Source organism: Colobus angolensis, unplaced genomic scaffold (assembly GCF_000951035.1).
Source record: "Colobus angolensis palliatus isolate OR3802 unplaced genomic scaffold, Cang.pa_1.0 Scaffold51, whole genome shotgun sequence".
Classification (NCBI taxonomy): domain Eukaryota; kingdom Metazoa; phylum Chordata; class Mammalia; order Primates; family Cercopithecidae; genus Colobus; species Colobus angolensis.
In genome coordinates this window covers 13,865,480-13,870,282 of record NW_012118599.1, presented here as the reverse complement: position 1 = coordinate 13,870,282, position 4,803 = coordinate 13,865,480, and the positions used below count along the sequence as shown (strand labels likewise).

The window sequence follows — 4,803 nt, the reverse complement described above, 5'->3', positions numbered from 1 at the left end:
TGGTCTCGATCTCCTGACCTCATGATCCGCCCGTCTCGGCCTCCCAAAGTGCTGGGATTACAGGCTTGAGCCACCGCGCCCGGCCAGGAAAGTGGCTTTGTAAATGTGAAGTTGTGATGCTAGTGTTCCCATTAGGATACTGAAATCTTAGAAGACATGCGCCCACACTCAGGCAGTGATTTGGGTGGGAATCACAGCACACGTGTAACAGGTGCTCAGGACACTCACAGTGCAGGTGCAAAGGCAAGATGCACAGTCAAGCCTTCCTCCAGTTGAGGTCTGAGAATCACCTGCTTTCGTTAGGGATACTTTTTTTCTTTTTTTGTCTTTTCTTATTTGAGAGGGAGTCTCACTCTGTTCCCCAGGCTGGAGTGTGGTGGCGTGATCTTGGCTCACTGCAACCTCCGCCTCCCAGGTTCAAGCGATTCTCATGCCTCAGCCTCCCAAGTAGCTGGGTTTAAAAGTGTGTGCCACCATACCCAGCTAATTTTTGTATTTTTAGTAGAGGCAGTGTTTTACCCTGTTGGCCAGGCTGGTCTCAAACTCCTGACCTCAAGTGATCCACCTGCCTTGGCCTCCCAAAGTGCTGGGATTACAGGCGTGAGCTGCTGCGCCTGGCCTCCTTAGGAATACTTTTTAAAACGCAGGCCAGGTGCAGTGATTCACACCTATAATCCCAGGCTTTGGGAGGCTGAGATGGGAAGATCTCTTGAGCCCAGAAGTTTGAGACCAGGCTGGACAAGATAGTGAGACCTCTTATATCTACGGAAATTTAAAAACTTAGCTAGGTATGATGGTACACACCTATAGTCCCAACTATTTGGGAGGCTGAGGCTGGAGGATAAGCTTGGGAGTTGGAGATTCCAGTGAGCTCTGATCCCAGTACTGTACTGGAGCCTGGATGACAGCAAGACTGTCTCCAAAAAAATGTCTAGGACATTGCTGGAGCCTTGAAAAAAAAGAAAAACATGCAGAATTCGGGGCCCCACTCCACAGCTCCCAACCCAGACTCTAGGGGTGGGACCCAGGCAGGTGTGTATTTAACAAGTGCTCTGGGTGATACTTCATGTGTGCTCAAGTTTGGGAACTACTGGCTTTAATCAGTCATTCCACAGATGCTCACTGAAGCTGACACTGACTGAGCCACGCCAGTGTCCCTTGCTATGCTCTGAGAAGGAGGCCTGTGGCATTTGAGAGTGTGTGATGCAAACAGGGCCAGATCAGGTGCTGGGTGTTAGAGGGTAGATCCCAGAGGATGGAGAACTCTGGGAATGCAGTCAGTCAATAGAGATTTGTCAAGCACCTTCCTTGTGCTAGATCTGTTCCCAGTACTGGATGCAACTGTGAACAAAGCAGGCAGAAGCCCCTCTCCTTGTGGAGTTCATATTCTAGTAGGGGTGACAAAGCCAGTAAGAAAAACTATCAAATGAACAAATATAATTTTAGGTGCCAGCAGAACAAGAGAGAAAAATAAAATAGGGCAAGTGATAGAGAAAGGGCAGGGCCAGAGGGAGTTTAGGGAAGACTTCTGTAAAAGGTGCATTTGAGCTGGTCTTTAAATTAAGAAGGGAGCCAGCCATGTGATAGGCCCTGAGATGGAGATGGCCTTGTATGTTGGAGGAACAGTTGTCGCCTGTGTGGCTTGAGTTGAATAAACGATGGTGAGAGGGGTTGAAGTTGCCTGAGAGGTGGAAACTGGATTACCTAGGTCTTGTAAAAACCTAGTAAGGACTTTGGCTTTGGCATCAGTTATCCATTGCTACATAGCAAACCACTTCAAACTGTGGTGGCACTTTGGGAGGCCAAGGCAGGTGGGTTACTTGAGGTCAGGAGTTTGAGACCAGCCTGGCCAACATGGTGAAACCCCCGTCTCTACTAAAAATACAAAAATGGTTGAGCGCAGTGGCTCACGCCTTGTATTCCCAGCACTTTGGGAGGCCAGAGCGGGTGGATCACAAGGTCAGGAATTTCAGACCAGCCTGAGCAACATGCTGAAACCCCATCTCTACTAAAAATACAAAAATTAGCCGGACGTGGTGGAGGCGGAGGTTGCAGTGAGCCGAGATTGCACCACTGCGCTCCAGCCTGGGCGACAGAGTGACACTCTGTCTAAAAATAAAATAAGAAATAAAAAACCCCACAAAAATTAGCCAGGCATGGTGGCACATGCCTGTAATCCCAGCTACTTGGGAGACTGAGGCAGGAGAATCGCTTGAACCCAGGCGATGGAGGTTGCAGTGAGCCGAGATTGCACCACTGCACTCCAGCCTGGGCGACAGAGCAAGACTCTGTCTCAAACAAAACCAAAACCGTAGTGACTTGAAACAACAAACAACAGCCATTGATATGCTTATGATTCTCTGGACAGGTTCAGGTGGGCCTGCTCGTCCACCTGGTGTGCTATCAGCTGGGTGTACACATGTTTGTGGTGAGCTGGCTGGTTCCTGGTGGCCTCACTCACCTGTCTGGCAGTTGACCGGGGGTATTGACCAGGGTGCCTTAGTTCTCCTCACATGGCATCTCCCGTAGGCTAGCCCAGGCTTCCTCACCTGGTGACTGGGTTCCGAGAGGGCAAAAGTGGAAGCTGCAACACTACCACTGTGTTCTGTTGGGACAAGGGGAGTCACAGGTCACCCAGATTCCAGGGACTATAAAAATATACTGTGACCTAGTGCAGTGGTTCACGCTGCAATCCCAGTACTTTAGGAGGTGAAGTTGGAAGGATTGCTTGAGCCTAGGAGTTTGAGACCAGCCTGGGCAACATGGCCAGACCCTGTCTCTACTAAAAAAAAAAAAAAAAATTAGCTGGGCATGGTGGTACACGCCAGTGGTCCTAGCCACTTGGGAGACTGAGGTGAGAGGGTTGCTTGAACCTGGGAGGCTGAGGCCACAGTGAGCCATAATGGCATGACCGCACGCCAGCCTGGGTAACAGGTGAGACCCTGTCTCACACACACAGAAATAAATAAACTCCACCTCTTGATGGGAAAGTGTCAACATCACATTGCAAAGAGATGAAAGGGATGGGAGAATTATAACTATCATTGCAAACAGCCTACCACACCACATTGGATGGGAAGACCTTGCAGGGTTTTGAGTGGAAGACTGGTTTTTCAGAAGATCACTCTGGCTGTTTTGAGACTAGGATGTTAGGACCGAGAGTATAAACAAAGAGACCCATTAGTAGATGACTGTGATAGTCTAGGGGAGATACTGAAAGGAGCTTGAACAGAGGCAGTAGCAGTGGGGGTGAGGTGGTCAAATTCAGGATATATTTAGGAGCCCCAGTAGATAGGGTTTGTGTAGAATGAGTGTGATGGGGGTGGGGTATAGAGAGAAGACAAGGCTAGCTTTTTGGCTTTCTTAATTGACTGGATAGTTCTATTGACTGAGATAGGGAAAATGAGTGAGCAGGTTTTGGGGGAAGTCAGGTCCTCCCTTTAGCACACGTAAAGTTTGAGATGCCTGTTGGATATCCAGTTGGAAATTCCAGTAGGCAATTGGATTTACAGGAATCAGGATGTAGTTTTGGGAACCAACCATTCATACTGTACTGAAGGTTGTGGACTGGATGAGTGAATGTGACTAAAACAGAACAGATTTCTGAGGACTGCACCTTGGCATTTTATGGTATAATAATAGGAACAAAGGGCCGGACGTGGTGGCTCACGCCTGTAATCCCAGCACTTTGGGAAGCCGAGATGGGTGGATCGCGAGGTCAGGAGACCGAGACCATCCTGGCTAACACGGTGAAACCCTGTCTGTAAAAATACAAAAAATTAGCCGGGTGTGGTGGTAGGCTCCTGTAGTCCCAGCTACTTGGGAGGCTAAGGCAGGAGAATGGCGTGAACCCAGGAGGCGGAGTTTGCAGTGAGCCAAGATCGTGCCGCTGCATTCCTGCCTGGGTGACAGAGCAAGACTGTCTCAAAAAAAAAAAAAAAAGATAGAACATGAGTTTTGGAGTCACATAGACGAGAGTTTTAAATTCTATCGCTATTGGGTATTAGCACATCACCATTACTACTTCTTTTTTTTTTTTTTTTTTTAATTTGAGACAGAGTCTCACTCTTTTGCCCAGACTGGAGTGCAGTGGTGTGATCTCAGTTCACTATGTTGGCCAGTCTGGTTTTGAACTCATGACCTCAAATGATCTGCCCGCTTTGGCCTCCCAAAGTGCTGGGATTACAGGCGTGAGCCACTGTACCCAGCCACTATTACTTCTTTGAGTATCTGTTTTCTTAGCTGTAAAATGGGTGTTAGAATACATATCTTGGGTTTTTTTTTGTTTTTTTAGAGATGGGGGTCTCACTCTGTTGCCCAGGCTAGAGTGCAGTGTCTCATAGCAGCCCTCCCGCCTCCGCCTCCCAAAGTGCTGGGATTACAGGTGTGAGCCACCGTTCCCTGCCTACCATGGGGATTTATAACTAAGATAATGTTAACTAAGTTAATTAATGTGACAATTAACTAAGATAATGTTCAAAAGATGTTGGTGGCCGGGCGTGGTGGCTCACGCCTATAATCTTAGCACTTTGGGAGGCCAAGGAGGGAGGACTGCTTGAGACCAGGAGTTTGAGACCAGCCTGGGCAACATAGCAAGACCTCATCACTACAGAAAATACAAAAATTAGCCAAGTATTGTGGTGCATACCTGTGGTCCCAGCTATTTGGGAGGCTGAGGTGGGAAAATCACTTGAGCTTATGAGTTTGAGACTGTAGTGAGCCATAACTGTGTCACTGTACTCCAGCCTGGGTGACAGAGTGAGAACCTGTCTTTTTTTTTTTGAGACGGAGTCTGGCTCTGTC

General features: G+C 48.3%; 1 protein-coding gene across 5 annotated transcripts in view; it reads left to right on the top strand.

Annotated features, from left to right (window-relative positions):
- PTK7 (protein tyrosine kinase 7 (inactive)) overlaps positions 1-4,803 on the top strand; it is an 89,225-nt gene that overhangs the window by 57,982 nt on the left and 26,440 nt on the right. The window lies entirely within an intron of this gene.